We start from the raw sequence: 25,021 nt of genomic DNA on the forward strand, positions 1-25,021 counted from the left end.
TGCCTCCATATCTTAAGAGCATGAACGATCGCGGCCAACTCTGGATCGTGCACAGGATAATTCTTCTCATGAACCTTCAACAGGAGCGAAGCATAGGTAATAACTCGCCTCTCATGTATCAATACGCATCCCAATCCAACGCGCAAAGCGTCACAATATACCGTATACATCCCTGAACCGGAAGGCAACACAAGAACTGATGTTGTAGTCAAGGCTATCTTGAGCTTCTGAAAGCTCACCTCACAATCATCGGACCAATGGAAAGGAGCACCCTTCTGGGTCAAACTAGTCAGAGGTGATTCAATAGATGAAAAGCCCTTCATGAATCGTCTGTAATAACCTACTAACCCCAGGAAACTCCTAATCTCAGCCACCGAAGCAGGACATGGCCAACTCTAAACTGCCTAAATCTTTTTGGGGTCCACCTTAATACCCTCTCCTGACATAATATGCCCCAAGAATGCCACTGACTTTATCCAGAACTCACACTTGGAGAACTTAGCATATAGCTTGTACTCTCGCAAGGTATGAAGCACTACCCTCAAATGCTGCTCATGCTCCCCTAGGCTACGGAAGTATATCAGGATGTAGTCAATGAAGACGATGACAAATGAATCAATGTAAGGCCTGAATACCCTGTTCATCAAGTCTATGAATGTTGCTGGGGCATTAGTCAAACCAAAGGACATCACCAGGAACTCATAGTGGCTATATCTAGTCCGAAATGCAGTCTTCGGAACATCCGAGTCCCGAATCTTCAGATGATGATACCCTGACCTCAAGTCAATCTTGGAGAGCACCCAAGCACCCTGCTACTGGTCGAACAAGTCATCAATACGAGTCAACGGATACTTGTTCTTGATGGTGACTTTATTCAACTGGCGGTAATCAATGCACATCTGCGTAGTTCCATCCTTCTTCTTCACAAATAACACTGGTGCACCCCAAGGCGATACATTAGGTCTAACAAAACCCTTTGCTAGCAACTCCTCAAACTGCTCCTTCAACTCTTTCAACTCCTTTGGAGCCATACGGTACGGTGGGATAGATACAGGCTGGGTGCCTGGAGCCAAATCAATACAGAAATCAATATCACGATCCGGTGGCATGCCAAGTATATCAGAAGGAAACACATCGGCGAACTCTCGAACTACTGGAACTGAATCAATCGTCAGAGACTCTGCGGTGGTGTCTCGAACATAAGCAAAATAAGCCTGACACCCCTTCTCGACCATTTGCCAAGCCTTCAGGAAAGAGATAACCCGACTAGATGTATCAACTGTGGAACCCTTCCACTCCAACCTCGGTAACCCTGGTATCGCTAAAGTAACAATCTTGGAATGGTAATCTAGGACGGCGTGATACGGAGATAACTAATCCATGCCCAGAATGATCTCAAAATCGATCATATCGAGCAACATGAGATCTGCTCTAGTTTCGAAACCATAGAGTGTAACCACACAGGACCGGTAGATCTGATCCACAACCACAGAATCACCCAAAGGAGTAGACACATGAACAGGAGTGCTCAAAGACTCAGGAGAAATAACCAGGAAACGAGCAAACAGAGATGATACATATGAATAAGTAGACCCTGGATCAAATAATACCGAAGCATCTCTACCGCCAATGGAAATAATACCTGTGATGACGGTATCTGAGGCCAATACATCTAGCCTGGCCGGAAGGGCATAGAATCTGGCTGGAGCGCCGGCTGGCTGGCCTCCACCAGACTGAGCAGTAGCTAGCTGACCTCTCCCTGCCTGGACTCCACCTCTAGGATGGCCCCTACCCGTCTGCCCTCCACCTCTAGGTGGCAGGGCAGCCGGTGCTGAAATCATAGGCTGCTGACTCTGCTACACTGCCTTGCCCCAAAGTCTGGGGCAGGTCCTCTTCATGTGACCTAGATCTCCACACTCGTAGCACACTCTCGGTACCAAAGCCTGATGCCCTGAAGTTTGAGCCTGCTAACGCGAATACCTACTAGAGGAACCCTGGATGGCTGGTGCGCGATATGAACTCTCTGGCACGACACTGAAGTGAGCACTGGAAGAATGCTGATGACCAGAATAACCGCCAGAGGAACCCTGAATAACTGGTGGCCGATATGAACTCTCCGGTATCGCACTGAAATAAGGCCTCATTAGAGCACCTTGAGGAGGGGGGGTGCTGAATACAGGGTTCTTCTAGGATGACCCCTCCCAAAGTGACCTCTACCCCTAACTGAGGCGCCTCTGAACTCTCCCAAAAACTGGCCCCTCTTGTCCTGCTGAATCTGCTCTCTACCCCTCTGGTGATACCCCTCAATCCTGTGAGCAATCTCTACCACTAGCTAATACTCAGTACCCATCTCCACCTTTCAGGCCATGCCAGCTCGAATAATGGGGTGCAACCCCGCAACAAATCTCTGCACTCTCTCTGCATCTGTGGGAAGTATCATGAGTGCATGGCGAGACAACTCAGAAAACCTCGCCTCATAATTGGTCACAGACATCTGACCCTGCTCAAGATGCTCAAACTGACACCGCAGCTCTTCCCTCTCAGAGGGTGGAATATACCTATCCAAAAATAACTATATGAACTGACCCCAAGTGAGGAGAGGGAAACCTAATGGCCTGCCAAGAACATAAGACTGCCACCATCTACGGGCCCTGCCCTCTAGCTGAAAAGTAGTGAAGTCAACACCATGCGACTCCAATATCCTCATGTTGTGCAGTCTATCCCTGCACCTATCTATGAAGTCCTGGGCATCCTCATGACGCTCACCCCCAAAGATAGGAGGGTGAAGTCTAGTCCATCTGTCAAATAACTTCTGTGGGTCACCGTCCTCAGCTGGTCTGGGCTGGGGCGCCACTGCAGCAACTGGCTGGGCCCCATCAGCAGGTAGTGCACCCGGAGTCTGATACACTGTAGCTACATGTCTAGGAGCCTGAGTAGTAGGGGTCTGTGCTCCCCCTCCTTCCTGTGATGTAGCTGGATCTGCTGGAAATAAACCAGCCTGAGTCATAGAATCCATGAACCGTAGTATACGGCTCATGACCTCCTAGAATCCCGGTGATATCATAAAGTCCGCCGGGGTAGGCTCAGCTGTGGGCACCTCGCCCTGCTCCTCGATGATAGGATCTCCCGTGGGATCTGCTAGTGGTACTACTAGGATAACTCTGGGATGCCCTCATCCCCTACCTCGGGCTGGTGCCCTCCCCCAGCCTCTGTCTCAGCCTCTAGCAACAGGGGGAGCAGCTCCTCCCGAGTCTGGAACATCAGCCGTGCGTTTCCTCACCATATGTGAGAGAATAGAAGAGGGAAATTTAGCATAACAACCACTGCACAATAGGAAATGAATAAAGAGTAGTTTTCCTAACACCCTATAGCCTCTAGAAGATAAATACATATGTCTTCGTACTGATCCGCAAGACTCTATTTGGTTTGCCCATGACTTGTGACACCTACATGAACCTAGTGCTTTGATACCATATTGTCATGACCCATTTCCATAATAGGTCATGATGGCGCCCAATACCATTGTCGGGCAAGCCAACGTGGAAAATAATAAATAAGATCTCATTTACTTTTACCCAAAATAGTTGCAATGATTCTTTAAGTTGAAATAAATCAGAAATGATTAGTAAAGTCAAAACAATAATCATACAATCCCACAAAAAATAATACAGTCTACTAATGTGTGTGCCAAAATCTAGTGTCACAAGCTGTGGGCAACTAGTAGAATATACAAAAGAATCACACTATTCTACTGTCCGAAATAGAATATACAGCAAAAATACATAAGAGAGACTCATTCAGGCTGCTGAACGACACGGGAAGGGAAGCGGCTCATCGTAGAAGTCTCGAAATCCGCTTAAGGATGCACACCAGACTGATAACCAGATACACCTGCCTTAGATCCTGTACAATTAAGTACAGAAGTATAGTATGAGTACATAAACAATATGTACCCAGTAAGTATCCCGTCTAATCTCGAAGAAGTAGAGACGAGAGGTCGACTTGATACTTACTAGGGTCAAATAATATGAGAAAGAAACTATAATAAGCATGGATAGCATAATTTATTAGCATTGCATGGCAAGGAATAACATTTCTTTTTCCAAATAATATCATGGGTATCCATTTACGTTTCAAGGCATATATGAAGTTCAGTCCACAGAGAAATACTAAGTAAAGCATGCGCAAGCAACACCGAGGGATGTACGGCCCGATCCAACATAAAAGTAAATTGTGCACTGCCGAGGGTCGAACGGCTCGAACCGTAGATGCATCTAATACCCCGCTCGCGAATCACACGTGCGACACGATCAGATATAAATAAACTCATCAACAAGAAGACAATAATGTATATCTGAGGAGTAATTGTTCACATGAATATTCAAATCTTCTTTTAAAAGACCAAGCAAGATAAGGTTCCTCTACTAGTCTTATTTACCTTAATCAACATAATTTAAACGAATCCAAATTTATCATCAAGTTACAAGAATACCACGTAGAGCATGATTTTGGGTCCTAGACTACCCGGACTTAACATAATAGTAGTTATGCACGGACTCTTATCACCTAGTGCGTACGTAGCCCCGGCATAAAATAGCAATTTAATTCAATTATTACACCTATGGGGACAATTCCCTCTTACAAAGTTAGAAAGGAGACTCACCTCGCTCCAAAGTGCACTTCCAATACCAAGAACGAGTCCAAGCCCTCAATTCGGAGTCGAGCGATCCCAAACTAGTTAAATAAGGTAGGAGCTAGTCAATATAGACTCACAAGATTGAATTCTATCTATTTAAGCAATTTCCCAACCTTTAACACAAGTTTCCAAAAATCCGACCCCGGGCCCACGTGCCTGGATTCTGAAATTTTTCAAAGGAAGTTGTTCTCTATAACCTAAGGATCAATAATATATGATTTCTAATTCATACCATAACAAATTTCATGGTAAAATTTAAGTTTTATTAAAACCCTAGGTCTAGCTCTAACCCCATGATTTTACCTTAATCCTAGTGTTTAATCTACCTAAAACACAAGTGTTAAACTAAGAATAGGTGGGGGTAAGCTTACCTCAAGATGCCAAGTAGAAGCCCTCTCCCAAAAGTTCCCAAAATCGCCAATGGAGGAGTGAAAAGTATCAAAAATGACTTAGAACCCGTATCAAATGAACCTCACTGCTTCAGCGATTCCCGCATATGCAGTCCCGCATCTGTGAGAAGGGACCGCATCTGTGAAAAGATGCTAAAAGGGTTGGGACCGCTTCTGTGGTCTTGAGGCCGCTTCTGCGATTCGAGAGCAGCTTCTGCGGTTTGGCCTAACCTTCCCTGGGCCGCATCTGTGATAGATGGACCGCATCTGCGGTCTCGCACCTGCGGTCCGCCAACCGCATGTGCGGTTATGACAGAAGCAGCAGCTTCAGCACTTCTCAAAAATTTCAACTTCACTCGAGCCTCGTCCGATTGACGCTCGGGGCTCCCGGGCCCCGCCTAAACATACCGACAAGTCTAAAATCACGAAACATACCTACTCGAACCTTCAGAATGCCTGAAACAATGCCTAAATCTAAGAATCACCCCCTAAAACCAATCGAATCAAACTTATGAACTTCAAGTTCTTAATTTTCCTCTAACGGGCCAAAACACCCTTAAACTACTCGGTTTGACACCAAATTTTACGGGCGCATCTTAAATGATATATCGGACCTGTACCGGGCTTCAGAACCATCATACGAGTCTGATACCCATAAAATCAATCATTAATTAGTTTCTTTAAATCCTTAAAACTTTAGATTAATAATTTCTAATAAAAATTCATTACTCAGGCTAGGGACCTCGGAATTCGATTCTGGACATACGCCAAGGTCCTATATTTTCATACGGACCCTCCGAGACTATCAAATAACGAATCCGGGTCCGTTTGCTCAAAATATTGACCAAAGTCAAACTTAGCCTTTTTAAGAAAATCCTAAGGAATCGAATGGGCATATTTCACCCAAATTCTTCCAAATACCAAACCAACCATCCCCGCAAGTCATAAATTAGCTAAAGCAAGCGCAAAAAGCTTTATTTAAGGGAACGGGGTTCTAAAAGGCAAAACGACTAGTCGGGTCATTACAAAACAAAGGGACTCTTAAAGTAACGATTGGAGGGAGGGGAAACATTTTTTGACTCTCTCTCTCTCTCTCTCTATATATATATATATATATATATATATTTACACACACACATATCTAAACATAAGTTAACCTATATTTGCTATGGAAGAAACATTTCATATGAATGCTAACGGGTGGATTGAAGAAGAGGAATTCTATCTATGGTTTAGGATGAAATTGCCCAGATCGTACATCAAGCGCGATTATATGGTAAATTCAATTTATTTTATTTAGTTAACATTACACCCTATCTTTCCATTATGCTTGTGTAGTACCTTTCAAAAACAATCTGTCAATATCTTCCTCCTAATATGGCTAAGACATTACTACGATGTAACGGGAAGTAGTGGAATGTGACTCTAACAGGTGTTGTTCGAAGAAGACTCGTTAACGAGTGGAAACAATTTGTTGTAGACAACAATTTAAAGAAATGGAGTGTTCTTCTTTTTGAACTTGTATTCGTTGTTGAAGTGCAAGGATAGGAACATCTAATGCTTAGGTTTTTCATGTACGCCTGTGTTCAACCCTTGTCATTAAAATATTTATGGATTAATATGATTTTTTTATACTTTTGTCTGGTTTTGTTTCCTTGTATTATTGTTATACTTATTAAAGGATAGTGGAATTATTGTCTGTGATTTTTGCTTGTTATAGTTTTTTCATGTTTATGAAAATTATTTTATACATTTTTCTAAACGACTAAAACCTCCTCAAAATACGACTAAAACCTAAACTATTGGGAAGAGGACTGAAAATTACACCTCCTCATCTTCTTTCAGATGTAATAGAAACTAGAAAAAAATTATAAAAAAAACTCTTGACAATCGTAATACAATTTGGTCATAGAGAGTTGGAAAAGTCATCACGAATAACGAAAAGTTGTATTAATTAGTGAATCAAAGTATTGGAGACCGAAATATTAAATACAATTCAACCACCTCTAGACTCTTCGGATGAAAACAAAAGGGAAAGAACAATGTTAAAGCGGGGATTGGAACCTGTGTGTGTGAGTATGAACGGGAAAGAAATTGGAGATTTGATCAACCAACGGGTCTATGGGAATTTCTAGTTGGATTCAATATTAGAAATAGTTTTATTAGTGAGTTGATAAAAAAAAAAGAGAATAATTTATTAGAGGTTGTATTCAATATTATAAATACATCTCTTTGTTGACAGCTATAGTTGACTAGTTGTTATACACAAATATAAATATGTGCTTTACTACTGTAACTTTTTTTGCTGTTAAAACTTATTTGTGAATCAAGGTGAACATGAACTCTTATCAGTAATAAATATTGTTGAGTATTGTCAATAGCCAACTTATTCAACAGAATAACAATACCATAACTCCAATATTATTGTATTCTCTAGTCATCTATATGAAGACACTTATATTAAGTTAAATTATCCACAACTCCAGTATTGTCATTTAATATTACAAATACCTCTCTTTGTTAGAATACAACGTAACTAATCCAAAATCGTGTAGTAGTTAATATGCCATTACAAACACTGTAAGAAAAAAAATTGATATGTTTAAGTTTCATAAATAATTAAACACCAAAGTTTATATAAAACAAACAAAAAAATTTCAAAATCAAAAAGTTCTACACCAGAAAAAACAACAATGCAATTAGACCAACTGAGAACTCCAAGTTTCAGCAATATTCTTTATTATATTTCCATGTTTGGTTCGGCATTGTGATCAAACAAGCTTGATTGCGATTGTGTAGCGTCAATTTGCCACTATAAGAAAACATGATATGTTTAAATAATTAATCAAATGTAGTCGCAAAATTATACCTCATTCACACCTAGGGAACCATCATAATCAACGTTTGTACCTCTGCCTTGCCCATTGCCCCTACCCCTACGTCCACCACTTCTACCACCACCTCTACCACCACGATTGACACCAACCCTGCCACCACCCCTGCCACCCCCTCTAACACCAGTTCTTGCGTCATTACTAGCTCCAAATACACCACGCGACTGTGAACTTGTAAAGTAGTATTCAATTCTTCCTCTATATCGATTCAAACATGGCCTGCCACGTGAATTAGTGTACTAGGGATCTCGTAGATTTGTGCCTTCTATTTCATCTGAGTCATCTTTGTCTTGGTTTGGCACGATCATTTCGTCGTCCCAGTTTTGAAGATCATGCACCATCTTCTTCAAATTATGCTTAACATATTGAACATTCACGCTAGTGCCCAGTGCTATATCACAAGCCATGTCAAAATACTTCAACATGCTCATGTATGTCTTATACTCAGGCGTCATGGTTGGGTAACCAACTTGATGAAATCAATTCAAGTGTGGCCTAATAACATTGCTTCTCCACCTTGTCAGTATATACCTTTCATCAATTTTATCAATCTTCTTGTGCGACAAGATCTTGAGTATATGGCAACAAAGTATCCCTCTAGACTCGAACCATTTGTAGTTGCAACTAAAATAATCGTTGATAGGTATATATTCAACAGTGTACTCAACTGGATTTTTATCATTTTTTGTCATAACTAAATAATCACTAACGATGATTTTCTCAACTCCGGGGACAACTTGCTGATCGTCGGGGCTGTTGACTTCACAATGATACAATTTCCTTAGCTGTGTCTTGAAAAATTCATACACTGTACGCGTATAACACTGAATTGCCTACTGCTCCCACTTGAACATTGACTCACACACAATTTGAAAGCCTGTTGACCTATATTCTTCTTCCAACTCTTTCTCATGCTTAGCTCTTATAGCTAACTCATACTGGTGAACAAACATCCTAAGAGTGCTTTGACGGGTAATATATCCATCAAAGAATGCATGCATCCCCTCACTTCTTTGCGTAGATAGCATACCACCCCAAAAATACACATCAAGGTACACAGGAACCCATTTTTCCTTCCAGAGTAAAGCTTGGTGAACCAATTCCTTGTATGAAAATTATACCTTGCAATATATTCTATCCATTTTCTCTCAAAAACTTCAACAGTAATGCTATCAAGGACCATGGATTTAAATTCTGCACGTGTAATTTTACAAGGACAAACACCACTTAAGTAAACAGGCAACTTTGAGAATATATGCCAAATACAATACATAGGTATTGTATTTGGCATCACTTCAGCAATGGCTACCTTAATGCTCTGACACTAATCAGTTATGATCGCATTTGGATGAACATTTCCCATGGCATTTGTCACGACCCTAACCCCGAACCCGGTCGTGATGGCGCCTCTCGTGAAGACAAGGCCAGCCAGTATGACCCAAAATCACCTTTTACACAGTTAATCAACACAATTATAGTCTAAACATGGTTTAAATAATACTGAATAGCGGAAATATAGATAACAATGCGGAAATCCAGCCCGACACAACCCTAACCGTGGTGTCACAAGTCATGAGCATCTATGAGTCATAATACAAGTCTGCTAGATCTCATAACTAGTACAGTGTTCGATAGGAATAGAGATGACAAGATAATGGAGACACGAGGTTGCGGACGTCATAGCTACCTCGTAATCCTTGAAAGCCGCCAGAACTGGAGGAATCAGCACTCAGGAGCGAAACCAGCAATGCCTGAATCTGCACACACGGTGCAGGGAGTAATGTGAGTACTCCGACCCAGTGAGTAACAAAAATAAATAATGATTGAAAGTAAGAAATCAAGTAAAACACAAGGCATTCCATACTGAAGCACTAAAATCACTTAAAACAGTAAAACAGTGAAAATTCAAGTGAAAATCCCTTTCTTAACAAGTAAAACAAGTAATTGACAGGTAAGTGTAAGCACGTGATTTTTGCCATACATGAAGATAACTCCTAAAAATAAATCAAAATAATTTTTATTGATTTTTTTAGGAATTTTTCTTTATTTAGTCGCATTTCATGCAATTTAATATTTTATAATCAAAATAATAAATACCAAAAAATATCTTGCATGGCACTTAGATTTTATCGGAAGTCATTTGGTTTTCATAAAAATTAAAAATCACAAAAAATATTTCATTTCTACACCTTTTACTTTTATTGATTTTTCTTTTTAGGATTAAGTAGATTTTATAATTTTCATAATTAGTATAATTTTAGATAATTTAGGTTTTTAAATAAAAAAAAAGAAAAGAAGATAAAAAGGAATTGGGAATAAAATTTGAAGAGCCTTCCCCAAAAATATTTTCCCCCAAAACACTTCTCCCCATATGAGACTTCCCCACAAAAATACTTCCCCCCAAAATTTTCCCCCACATAAAACCTTCCCCCAAAACTACTCCCCCACATAACACCCTACCCCACACACTCTATAAAACCATTTGTCTACATAAAAAAGGAAAACAAACTACACAAACAGACGGACGAAAACTACAGAAAAAGGAGACGAAAATACATACAAAAACACGCAAAAAAAATACACTCTAAAAAAGAGGCTGCAGCGCCGTTTTTTCTCATAAGGGCCCCCCCTCTAGCGCTTATCTTGGGCTTCAACGTTTGAATGAGCAGCGACCCCTTCTTCTTCCATTTCCTCAAGACTCACTGGAGAACACGCACACACACACTCGCGTTCTCAAGCGAAAAATAAGAAGAAAAAAAAACTCACAAAAAAATTCTGCTGCTTTTGAGTCTCGAGTTTTTTAGACAAATTCCGGACAGAAATTCCGGATTTTTGGGTTTCAAAGATGAGGTTCAACTAATTTGAGGTTCGTTCGAGGTCGTCGGTGTAGTTTCTGAGTCCGTCAAGGTCCGGTGCGTCGAGGTGCCGTTCGAGGTTATTTTCATGGTTCACGGATCAAACTCTTGCTGTTGTTGCATTTTTTGTCAGATTTAGTTCGTCGAAATTTGCCATAACTGAATTCTCGTTAATACTAATGAGTTAATTGTTGAGGTCCGTCACTTTCCATCTCTTTTCTTTCTTTATTAATCAATAGATTACTTTCTATTTCAGTAAGTTTGAATCTGTATTGTTTGGTTTCCTTGTCATTTTGTTTAATATTTTTGGATTAGTTCCTTTTAAATTGTTATTTTATCCTTGTTGGACGTCTTAGTTCATTTTCTGCTTTCCTGAAAATACGTACTGCTGCTTTGAAATCCTTTGGATGAATTCACGCTAATTTTGCTGCATTGAACTAAGTTGTACGCATGATACAATTGTTGAGTTGATGTGTTGACTTTTGTTTTTTTTTTTTAAATATGGCAGTAAGTTTATGTAGTTAATTGTATTTTGGGAGATGGTTGATTATATTTGGATTGGTTTGAAGCTGTTAAGTAAGACGTATCTATGGCCCTCGAGAATTTGGCTTGAATCCTCTTTAGAATTGGAATTGAGGCGTGTCGTGCCAAATAAAATTTATAAAATGCACGGTCCTCATTAATTAATTTTTTTTTTTTATCCTTAGACTCTGAGGCATGCCATTTAGCAAATTTCATGGCCCTCGCAAAGTGCAAACGCGTAGCTGCTTTAGGCGCGTATTTAATAACATTACCTTCCCAAACTCGGGTGCACATTTATGTGACCCAAATCAAAATCTCAACGAAGTCAAAATGTGTTAACAACCCGGGGTACATTTCATGTGGCCTGGTTCTAATTTTCGACAAGGTTAAATAGAACGTGTCGTGAACCACGGGTGCATTTCATGTAGTGTGGCTTGCGATATGTTTTAAATAACCTTGGAATAATTCCTTAAATAAATAAAAGCGGTTTTAAAGTTAAAAGTGCACATAGGTTTAAAAGTGTTTTAAAATCAGATAATTGAGCCAAAAATAATAGTTGAGCGACCGTGCTAGAACCACGGAAATCGGGAATGTCTAACACCTTCTCCCGGGTTAACAGAATTCCTTACTCAGATTTCTGGTTCGCGGACTGTAAACCGGTGACTTGGGACACCATAAATTTCCCAAATGGCGACTCTGAATATAAACAATAAATCTCGTTTCGATTGTGCTTTAATTGGAAAAACTCTCTTTATTTACACCCTTCCGGGGGTGTAGGTGAAAAAGGAGGTGTGACAGCAGAGTCGCCAGAGCTGTCACACCTCCTTTTTTCTACCTACATTCCCGACGGGAGAGTGTATAAGGTAAAGGGAGTTTTTCCAATTAAAGGACAATCGAAACGGGATTTATTTATTTAAAAATTCAGAGTCACCACTTTGGAGATTAATGGTGTCCCAAGTTACCGGTTGAATCTCGAATCGAGGAAAATATGACTCTGTTAACAGTCCGCGAACCAGAAATCCGAGTAAGGAATTCTGTTAACCCGGGAGAAGGTGTTAGGCATTCCCGGGTTCCGTGGTTCTAGCACGGTCGCTCAACTATTGTATTTGGCTTAATTATCTGATTTTACTACATGTTTAAACCTATGTGCGTTTTAACTTTTAAGCCATTTCTATTCATTTTTAGGAAGATTTCAAGGTTATTTAAAATATGTCGCAAGCCACGTCACATAAAAATGCGCCCTTGATTCACGACACCTTCTGTTTAACCTTGCTGCAATTAGAACCGGGTCACATGAAATGCGCCCCGAATTTAGATTTACTTATCATGACTACCAAGGAATCATAGAGTAGAATAAGTTGCATTATAATTATTGACACACAGGGACAGATGGTTTACCTCCTCTTTCACTACAAAAAAAAAAAATTAATCAAATAGATGTTAAATGTACTCAATTAAAATAAGATACATTTGTACGGACTGCGATAATATAAGCATTAATTCAGCTAATTACCTTCACTGGTTGATAAGAAACGGGAAGGTGCTGTTGAAAGGGAAACAAGCAGGAAGAGAAATACAATAAAACATATACTACTTTGCTTCATGAGTACTGAATAAAGTAAATGAGAGTTGAGTAACTACGTTCCAAATCAATCAACAATTTTCACTATTAGATCACTTTATATTCACGATAAGAGCCACTTGATTCCCAAACGATCATACTGTGAGAATACATCAGAACACCAAATCAAAGCACACGTAGATTTCTATATTATCTAAATCAAAATCAGCTAACTAATTCATTCTTGTTTCAAATAAAACGTCGGATTCAAACTAGGCACAAACAAATCAAAACTGGGCATGAGCAATCATATGGCAGCCATAGTTATCAAAGAAACAAGAACACAGAGATTTTTTTTTAAAATTCAAAGTAAGAAATGGACCTCGATAGCTAAGCTCTTTGAATCTGAAAATATCTAGGACCGAAAACCTTGGACGAACGACGGAACAGGGACCTCAGACAGCTACCTCCGGCTACCTCGAAGCTCGCCGGAAAGTTAAAAAAATAGCCGGATCTGAAAGTCCGCGAGAATCAGAAAGTCACACGCACACGCCGCTTTTTCCACGGCGACGAGCTGCAGTTTGAGCTACTATTTTCATATTCTTAGGGCTGGTTTTACAGCTGGTTGTGGTGGTGTTATAACAGACTTTTATACTTGCTCATCAAACGGAAAATGAGAGGCGATTTCAGGAGCAGTAACGGCCAGAGATTCGTTGTCTTCCAGAGATTCCGTGTGGAGCAGTAACGGAAAATGTGAGTCTCCTTTGTGACAGAGAGCCCATCGTGTGGATCTACATGCGGCTCCGAGGGAATTGCAGCTGGCGGTGATTCAAGTTTGTTTATCTAATGCAGGTCATTATCAACAGCTAGTGGTGGTGAGCAGCTGGCAGAGCTGCTGTGGAGAAGAATGATATGCTAAGGCCTTAGGGTGTCTAGACGCGGCTGCTGCTGCTTCTTTTCTTAGGGTTCTCTTGTGTTTATGTTAAGGAAGATGAAGGAAAAGGGTCGTTGGTTGCAGCTCAAAGAAGATGACCAAGCTTCAGTATGTAAGAAACGGCTGGAAGATGTTTTCCTCCTTATCTCTCTAGCGTTAGGTTTTTGTGTATTTTTTGGCTGATCTCCTAAAAATGTGTCTCCTTTCGCTGATAGCTTCCCCCGATCCCTTTTTCACGGCTCATGGTTGTGTGTATATAGGTCTAGGTTTTTTGGTAGGATTTTAGATTAAGGGGTATGATCCTAGGAATTATGGGCTTGAAAATTATGGCCTAAAAATGAGTTGCTCGAGCCCAAGTTCTATCTTTTCTCCGCGAACAAGACTAAAAATACGATCTCAATTATTAATTAGTCCTACTTAAGTAAAATAGCTCTTAAAATAAGACTCACCTTTAAAATAAATTATTTTTTGGTATTTTTCAATATTAAAAATGACTACAAAACATTAATAGAATATTTTTTGTAATTTTCATTTTTCTTGTAATGAAATAAAGTAATAGAGTCAAACTTAATTAAAATAGTTATATTAGGCCTAAATTAAATATTTTACGCTAAAATATAAAAAATCTTGGGGAGGGTCAAAAATCACATGTCTATAGTAAGTAAACAAATAGAAATTTTCCCCTCGGGCACAGTATCAACAAATCCGCCCCTCGGGCAACATCTCAGAACAGTATCAGCCCCTCAGGCTCAAATCTCAGAACAATACCAGCCCCTCGGGCTCAATCTCACATCACAATGGGTACCCGCGCTCACTGGGGGTGTACAGACTCCGGGAGGGGCCCCTTACGGCCCAAGCGCAATATCAAGCCATCTCGTGGCATCAAATCTAGGCCCTCGGCCTCATATCAATCAAGCCACCTCGTGGCATATTTATGTATCTCAGGCCCTCGGCCTCATATCAGTATCAATATATCCTCACAAATAGGCCCTCAGCCTTACTTAGTCCAAAAATCATCACAAGCCCCTCGGGCAATAGTAAAACAGTATTTCTCAGCCCAAAACATCATTTAAAAATATCATTTAAGTCTCAAAACTGTGTAAAATGGCTGAGTAGTAAAACAGTGGAAAATAACATGACTGAGTTCAAGTAGTAAGTCAAAACAATGAGGAAATAGTAATAAAAATTCCCGAAGGGTTCAAATAGTCGGCACAAACCCCAAATATGGCAATAAGCCCAAATCATGATGATAGCAAATAAGTTTCAATTAAATACGCGTTAAAATCATCAATCGGGACGGACCAAGTCACAATCCCCAATAGTGCACAACTCCACGCTCATCATCAAGTGTGTGTCTCACCTCAATATAGCACTACGATGTGCAAATCTGGGGTTTCAAACCCTCAGAGCATCATTTACAATCATTACTCACTCGAACCGGCTAAATCTCTAACTCACGATGCCTTTGCCCCTCGAATCGGCCTCCACGCACGTCGAATCTATCCAAAATCAGAACGAATACGTTACAATATGCTAAGGGAACAAAGCCCAAGCAAAAACAATCAACAAAGGGCACGATTCCCGAAATTACCAAAATCCAAGCTCCGGGCCCACGTCTCGGAATCTGGTAAGATTTACATTTTCAGAATCCTCGTACCCTCACGAGTCTAACCATGCTAAAATTATCCAATTCTGGTACCATTTGGTCCTTCAAATAGTTATTTTATATTTTTGGAAGATTCCACAACTTTTCTTCCCAAATTCCATCCCAAATCACGAATTAAATGATGAATTCAATTATAGATTCGTGTATTCTAGCCAAATCTGAGTTAGAATCACTTACCCCGATGAATTTATTGACAAACCTTCAAAAAATCGCCAAAATCCGAGCTCTCTAGGTCAAAATATTAAATAAAACCCAAAACCTCGTATTTATAGAGTACCCCACAGATTTCCACCTCTGCGAACCGCACAAAAACGACCGTGGTCCGCATAAAACTAGTGCGGTCCGCACAAAAATGACTGCGGCCCCATAGGTTTTCATCTGCAGTGACAGGCTTTAGTATTTTGGCCATAACTTTCGTTGCAGAGGTCCAAATTATGATATCGTTTCCTTTATGGAAACTAGACACGAAGGGCTATAACTTTTGTTTTTGAATCATCTAAAAATGCCTTGTAAATCAAAAGATATGAGCTTCCGAAGTAGGACCAGTGAAATGTTCCCCACCGCGGCCGCACTGCATTTTGTGCGGTCCGCACAGCACCTACCACAACCGTACTTCATTTTGTGCGGACCGCGCTGGTGGGTTCCGAAGCCTGCAACCCTTCTGGACCTGCTACAGCTATGATTTTCGGCCTAAAACATCCCGGAACTTCAAACCAATTGTACCAACACATCCCATGACATCGTTCAAACTTGTTCAAAACTTCGGAACGCTCACAACAACATTAAATCACCAATTTAACATAGGATTCAAGCCTAAGAACTCCAAGAACTCTTAAATTATGCTTTCGATCAAAAAGTCTATCAAATCTCGTCTGAATGACCTGAAATTTTGCACACACATCCCAAATGATACAACGAAGCTACTATCATTCTCAGAATTCCATTCCGACCCCTATATCAAAATCTCGCCTATCAACCGGAAATCGCCAAAATATCAACTTTGCCAATTTAAGCCTAAATCTTCTCTACAAATCCAAAACCCATTCCAATCGCGCTCCTAAGTTACAAATCACCTCTCGAAGCTAACCAAATCATCGAAACTCACTTCCGAGCCTTCTAACACATAAGTCAATATCCGGTTGACTTTTCTAACTTAAGCCTTCTTAAAAGAGACTAAGTGTCTCAAACTTCACCAAACTCATTCCGGACTCGATCCGACCAACCCAATACCACAAAAACACGGATAACGAAGGATAAAGAAGCTAAAATGGGTGAAACGGAGCGGTAACTCATGAGACGACTGGCCCGGTCGTCACATCCTCCCCAACTTAAACAAATGTTCGTCCTCAAACGTGCCCAGAGTTGTTCCAGAAGCCAACAAATTGCTGAATAACTTTACTATGCATATACCCGGGGGTGATACCACGTCACCCTATCTCATACAGGTCCGATAACATAATGCAACTAAAATTTCACAATCCAACCTAGCCCATAAACCTTAGAACCCCATTTCCACCTCTGAAATCATCCACAAGATCAGAATTTCACATCTATATTCAGAATAAGCCCGAACCAGCTGTAATAACCCATACCTGCAACCTCAGGTGCAATTACATGATAAACCACGTAACTCAAATGCTCGTAGCGATAACTTCTATTCACAGCAGCTACCACAACAACCGAATACCGGTAGAAAACCTCTTATCAACTAAAGTCTCATTCCAACACTTTCATATACTGCCAACGATAAATAAAACATGCAATAAACCATAACTATTTCTCAGATCAACCATTCATGAAGCCACTTCTCTTTTGGCAAATGCCATAGCAAATTTCCGAGCCGAACCTCGATATTATCCTTCCAACATGCTAAAATTGAATCTGTTCGTATTCATTAATGATCCCAACGATCTCCTCTAATCCAACACACCACTCTGGTGACATTACACATCAATATAGGCCTAAGCCACAACTTGCATAATACGCGCACCAATAAGCAACGATCCGAACGTACTCAAATCATGAAAATGACTCAAATGAAAGAGTTGTACCTCAAGCTCAGCAGTACCACCACAACACAAGGCTGAGAACTCATCTCACATCATAGGAATAGAACACACGAATCTAACCTGAAAGGTCATACCTCCACATATATTCGCTGCAATGCGCGATCTTATGCAAACACTACTCCACATGGAACACCTCAAGTCACTCTGTTCGAAATTGACGACCACGCGCAATTGATGTCTAGAATCAAAGTAAATCATCATAACCACAGTAAATCAAGTACATAACACCGCACAACTCGAAAGGGCATAACAGATGCGCCATCCGCCAAGCAATATCCAATACTCCTCCCGCTCGAATCCTGCTGAGAGACCCCAATAACACCGCACCACATGTGCCGATAACCAACAAATCCTAACGCCTCGCAACACGGAAAGGTAACTCATAGGCCTACCCGGATTACTAATAAGCTTCAATAACCGACGAATCAATACCTCTCTCAATAATACAATTCGGAGCCAACCAAGCCCACTCAAGTTAGAACACGCATCCACATTGGCCTGCCAACGAACTCCTTATCAAGGTGAAGCTACTCCTTCCACACCTTTAACTCTGCCGTTTGAATGCATACCGCACCTCAAACACCCAATCATTCCACGAAAGATACTCTAAAATTCCCCTGTGTCACCAAGCAAACTCGAATATCAACAGTCGATCTAACAAGAAAGCACCGCAATTCTACCGAAGTACCCTTAACTTAATCACATTGCCTTTTTTGAAACATATACCCTCGTCAAATCACTCCCATTTAGCAATACCATTTTCTTAATCATCTGGAGATCATCCCCCTAATCATCTGAAGCTCATTTCTCTAATCATCTGAAACTGCCTGTGCTGCCTAAGAATTTTATGACTTTCCGTTCAAAACTGAACTGTAACCTTACACACGCAAATCTCAATCCTCCACACATACCGCATATACCATACCATCCTAGGATAACATGAGAACTTCATCTCTCGTCCGAGCTACAAACATCTACGTACTCTACTAGTCAAGAACTTTCCATTAATCCCATATAGAAAGAAATCACTATGCATCCCATGCTCCTCATTCCCATAGAAAATATACAACTCTAACCGAGGTAGAAACCATAAAGAACTCTCCGAGTTCCCCTTGCACAAACCAGACCTGCCAGGACTGAATCCTTCTAACTCGACCAATCTATGCAAGCCATCAAAACCTAAGAGCATTGCCGCGAAATACCTATAGGAACTCATTACCCCGTACATACCCAAGGAACTAATCATATCCTTACCATACCGATCCGGCCTACTACCCAGCTATCCCATCTATCCAAGTTTCTTTCTAATTTACATTTAACTTGATATCCCTTCTTGTTGTAGCACCACAATTCCTCAACCCAGACTTACCACACGAGACCCAAGCATAAAACCATACTATCTAAGGCTCATAAGCTGCTGAGTACTCTCTTAAATATTTCCAAAAGCACCACGTTCATAATACCTACCCCGAAAGGACTTCATACGAATATGGAACCATTACCTTCCTAATACTGATATATAGAATCCTATAGTTAATGTAGAAAGTACCACAAGTCTTGACATCTTCCAAATGAAAACTCAGTTCCTAACCACATATACAACTTTAAAATACCCAATTGTTACATGTAGAATCTTGAACACATTAGAACCATTCTCGAGAGTCATTCACTCTATTCAAACTGCAATTAGTCTGATCAAATGAACCGAACAACCCGTTCCTTATTGGCACTCTGACACTGCAGAATGTAACCTCATCCCAATATAACCAATAAACTTCCTGCTCTATGCACCGAGCATTCTTGCCAATAGCAACTCAAGACATCCCGTGATTCTTACACACCTATGAAGCATAATATAATCTTCTTCAAAAAATTTCTTTACCCGAGCCATCCTCGGTCTCAACCTCCGTAGGCCATAACTAATTCACCCGAACATCTCAAACCAGAACCAACATAGCACATAACCATGCAATCGCTTAATCAATAGCAGACTCCCCCACTTAGCTCGGAGTCGTAGACCAAAACACACACAATAACTCATAACGCATATACTCTATTGCTTCCACAATACCATAGTGAGATTAAACTCAAACCTTTATAAGCTCGTGAAACACAGACCATCTGGTACCTTGAATCTTCTGCAAATCTCGCATTCATCCTTGCAACAGTCAAGCCTACTCTCTTAAGCGACTCAAAATTCAAATTTCAACACTTATATTTCACTTGTAAATGAGACCTTCTAAAAGACACATAAGGATCACACAACCTCGGAAAACTTCGCAGAAGATAACCCGCCTGCCTTGTCTTCAACTAACATTTCTGTATACCTTCCACCATCACAAACATTACGCAATCGCTTAGCCTTCCTGAGTCTAAACTCATACCGCAACATGAAATTTACTTCACTCCCAACTAGGACACATGAAAAGACTCTTCGCACACCCATAACTCGGGATTATACCTCAAATCAAGATGAAAATCAAGCACCTAATAGTTCTTCTATCCTCCAGCAGACCCTCCTCGTCGCTTCCAATTCATAAGAATACATCTCGCAATCACAACATACTCATCACATAGCCATGCAACCGCCACTTCCACTAATAGGGACACTACCAAACATATCAGTTCGAAGACACTTTCTTACATAATCAGCACCTCGGTGCTCAAGCTATAGGCAAAGATCCTGCCTCAAGTCCACCAGACTGGTCCAACATCAACTCACAGAGATCACGTTTCGCCCCTCGATCGGGGAATCATAAGCCATCGATGCACATCTGATACTGAGCACTCATGCGCGCATACGAACGCGTGGAAGGAATTCAAAGAGTTACTTTTCAAGCTGAACCAAGGACGCACGATAAGAATTCAAGAATGTAAAGTTTTTTTTCCCTAAAGGTTCTGCAGACTCCCGAGGATAAATACAGACGTCTCCATACCGATCCGCGAGACTCTGCTAAACCTACTCATGACTCGTGAGACCTATGTAACCTAGGCTCTAATACCAACTTGTCACGACCCTAACCCCGAACCCGGTCGTGATGGCACCTCTCGTAAAGAAAAGGCCAGCCAATCTGACCCAAAATCACCTTTTACACAGTTAATCAACACAATTATAGTCTAAACATGGTTTAAATAATCTAAATAGCAGAAATATAGATAACAATGCAGAAATCTAGCCCGACACAGCCCTAACCGGGGTGTCACAAGTCATGAGCATCTACGAGTCATAATACAAGTCTGCTAGATCTCATAACTAGTACAGTCCTCAATAGGAATAGAGATGACAAGATAATGGAGACACGGGGCTGCAGACGTCAACAGCTACCTCGTAATCCCTGAAAGCCGCTTGGAACTAGAGGAATCAGCACTCAAGAGTGGAACCAACAACGCCTGAATCTGCACACATGGTGCAAGGAGTAATGTGAGTACTCTGACCCAGTGAGTAACGAATATAAATAATGACTGAAAGTAAGAAATCACGTAAAACACAAGGCATTCCATACTAAAGCAGTAAAATCACTTAAAACAGTAAAACAGTGAAAATTCAAGTGAAAATCCCTTTCTTAACAAGTAGAACAAGTAATTGACAGGTAGTAAACAAATAGAAATTTGCCCCTCGGGCACAGTATCAACAAATCCGCCCCTCGGGCATTAGCTCAGAACAGTACCAGCCCCTCGGGCTCAATCTCATATCACAATAGGTACCCGCGCTCACTGGGGGTATACAGACTCCGGGAGGGGCCCCTTACGGCCCAAATGCAATATCAAGTCATCTCGTGGCATCAAATCTAGGCCCTCGGCCTCATATCAATCAAGCCACCTCGTTGCATATTTATGTATCACAGGCCTTCGGCTTCATATCAGTATCAATGTATCCTCACAACTAGGCCCTCGGCCTTACTCAGTCCAAAAATCATCACAAGCCCCTCGGGCAATAGTAAAACAGTATTTCTCAGCTCAAAACTTCATTTAAAAATATCATTTAAGTCTCAAAACTGAGTAAAATGGCTGAGTAGTAAAACAGTGGAAAATAACATGACTGAATTCAAGTAATAAGTCAAAACAATGAGGAAATAGTAATAAAAATCCCCGAAGGGTTCAAATAGTCGGCATAAAGCCCAAATATGGCAATCAGCCCAAATCATGATGATAGCAAATAAGTTTCAGTCAAATGCGCGGTAAAATCATCAATCGGAACGGACCAAGTCACAATCCCCAATAGTGCACGACCCCACGCTCGTCATCAAGCGTGTGTCTCACCTCAATATAGCACAACGATGTGCAAATCCGGGGTTTCAAATCCTCAGAGCATCATTTACAATCATTACTCACCTCGAACCGGCTAAATCTCTAACTCGCGATGCCTTTGCCCCTCGAATCGGCCTCCACGCTCATCGAATCTATCTAAAATCAGAACGAATATGTCACAATATGCTAAGGGAACAAAGCCCAAGCGAAAATAATCAACAAATGGCACGATTCCCGAACTTACCAAAACCCGAGCCCCGGGCCCATGTCTTGGAATCGGGTAAAATTTACATTTTCAAAATCCTCATACCCTCACTAGTCTAACCATACCAAAATTATCCAATTCCGGTACCATTTGGTCTTTCAAATCATCATTTTATATTTTTGGAAGATTCCACAACTTTTCTTGCCAAATTCCATCCCAAATCACGAATTAAATGATGAATTCAATGATAGATTCATGTATTCTAGCCAAATCTGAGTTAGAATCACTTACCCCGATGAATTTCTTGAAAAACCTTCGAAAAATCACCAAAATCCGAGCTCTCTAGGTCAAAATATTAAATAAAACCCAAAACCTCATATTTATAGAGTATCCCACTATTTTCACCTCTGCGGACCGCACAAAAACGACCGCGGTCCGCACAAAACCAGTGCGGCCCGCACAAAAACGACTGCGGCCGCATAGGTTTTCATCTATAGTGATAGGCTTTAGTATTTTGGCCATAACTTTCGCTACAAATGTCCAAATTGCGATATCTTTTCCTTTCTGGAAACTAGACACGAAGGGCTACAACTTTCATTTTTGAATCATCTCAAAAAATTTTGCAAATCAAAAGGTATGAGCTTCCGAAATAGGACCAGTGAAATATTTCCCACCGCGGCCGCACTGCATTTTGTGTTGTCCGCACAGCACCTACCGCAGCCGCACTTCATTTTGTGCGGACCGCGCTGGTGGGTTCCGAGGCCTGCAACCCTTCTGGACCTGCTACAGTTATGATTTTCGGCCTAAAACATCCCGAAACCTACCCGGAACCCCCCGGAACTTCAAACCAAGTGTACCAACACATCCCATGACATCGTTCAAACTTGTTCAAAACTTCGGAACGCTCACAACAACATTAAATCACCAATTAAACATAGGGTTCAAGTATAAGAACTCCAAAAACTCTTAAATTTTGCTTTCGATCAAAAAGTCTATCAAATCTCGTCCGAATGACCTGAAATTTTGCGCACACATCCCAAATGACACAACGAAGCTATTGTCTCTCAGAATTCCATTCCGACCCCTATATCAAAATCTCGCCTATCAACCGAAAATCGCCAAAATATCAGCTTTGCCAATTTAAGCCTAAATCTTGTCTACAACTCCAAAACCCATTCTGATCGCGCTCCTAAGTCACAAATCACCTCCCGAAGCTAACCGGACCATCATAACTCACTTCCGAGCCTTCTAACACATAAGTCAATATCCGATTGACTTTTCCAACTTAAGTCTTCTTAAAAGAGACTAAGTGTCTCAAAATTCACCAAACTCATTCCGGACTCGATCCGACCAACCCGATACCACAAAAACACGGATAACGAAGCATAAAGAAGCTGAAATGGGGAAACCGGACGGTAATTTATGAGACGACTGGTTGGGTCATCACATCATCAAGCCTAGTTCTAAAAACTAATTTGTAACTATCGATATCTTCATGAGACTTGAGAGCACATCCTAGTAAGATGGACTGTCTATGGTGATTGATGCCAACAAATGAAGCACATGGCATATTATATCGATTCACAAGGTACGTTGTATCAAAGCATATCGCATTGTGGAATTTCTCATATGTTGCCTTACAGTGTGAATGCACTCATACCATATTTCGCAGCCTACCAATATTTTCAACGTCGATTGAATAGAAAATCTCTTTATCCTTCACCTGGATTTCACGAAAAAAGTTGAGCAGCGACTGTGCGTCCCCTTCTTGCATTTCAAATCCTTACTCTTCAAAATATAATTTTTACAACCCTTTGGAGTGCAACCCAAATTTTGCGGTCCACAACATTGAACCTCAGCAAGTCTAATATTCTTGGAGGGTCTAATGCCAGATCGATCGTGAGCTACAAGATCCCTCTTCAAAGAATCAAAAACAGACCTATGTCCAGCCATCAAGCGCGATACGGATGGGAGCAAATCATGATTGTGATCGTGAATGACCTTAGAGACGCGCCAACAACCAGAATCTTCCAAAACAACAGCTAGCCTAGCTTTACAATTGTTACTCTTGGTGGTAAACTTGATTCTGCGAATCCTAGTCCTATCATAACAGTAGGTTATATACCTGGCAGTGTCACCACCCTTCTTGTTGGAATTTCTTTTGATGACGGAGAATCCTCTCAGTCGTGCATGTTCTTTGTAGAATGCAAACAAAGTATCTTTATCTCTAAATCTCATTCCAGAGATTGGACCTACAACCACATCCTCTTCAGTGAATTCATTCTCCATTTCCCGATCAACATCACATAACTCTAACTCATTTCCTAAAACCTGCTCCTCATCATCGTTAGCTTCTCCGTGATATTCTCCATCGGCTTCTTGATCATCACTATCTAAGTGCACAAAATCATCGGCTTCTTCATCATCATCATCTAAGTTCACAGTATTGTTGAAACTGCCGTGAGAATCAACATCGACCCATTCATATTTATTCAACAAACTATCGTCCGATGCCATCCCTAAAGATCTGTACAACTCGTCCCTAACTCGATCAAACCTATTATCTTGGTTGATATTCATGGTTGTTGTATTTGTGTTATGTTCATTTGGATTCATATTTTGTTGCGCCGCCAAATTTTCTTGGTTTGAATCCATTTAGAGAAGGAGAACGTGTCAGCTGGTTTAGGGATAGGTAAGGAGGAAAGTGTCCGCTGGTTTAAGGTTTGGTAAGGAGGAAGTATACAAAATCGTATACCGTATTTGTTTTTAAGAAAATACAATAATTTGTTAAAAATTAAAAAACGTATAATTTGTATAAAATACACATAAATATAAGGGAAATACACAACATTTAATTTTCGCATACTTCAAGACTTGGAATTTAATTTTGGGTTTTGGAGGGAAAAATGTAGGCTAATTAGTTAGAGGGTCATTTATGTATTTTCACTGGTGTGGCCAAAGTTGGGTCACGCCAGTGTGGTC

At 40.7% G+C, this 25,021-nt stretch overlaps 1 long non-coding RNA gene across 1 annotated transcript; it reads left to right on the forward strand.

The window, feature by feature from the left end:
• Nucleotides 1–10,482: 10,482 nt before the first annotated feature.
• Nucleotides 10,483–14,278, forward strand: LOC104237823 (uncharacterized). The gene is made up of 2 exons (XR_713741.2): nucleotides 10,483–11,030; nucleotides 13,337–14,278. It is a non-coding gene; the product is annotated as an uncharacterized lncRNA (long non-coding RNA).
• Nucleotides 14,279–25,021: the final 10,743 nt, after the last annotated feature.

The sequence above is a fragment of the Nicotiana sylvestris genome, chromosome 2, assembly GCF_000393655.2.
Source record: "Nicotiana sylvestris chromosome 2, ASM39365v2, whole genome shotgun sequence".
Taxonomy (NCBI): domain Eukaryota; kingdom Viridiplantae; phylum Streptophyta; class Magnoliopsida; order Solanales; family Solanaceae; genus Nicotiana; species Nicotiana sylvestris.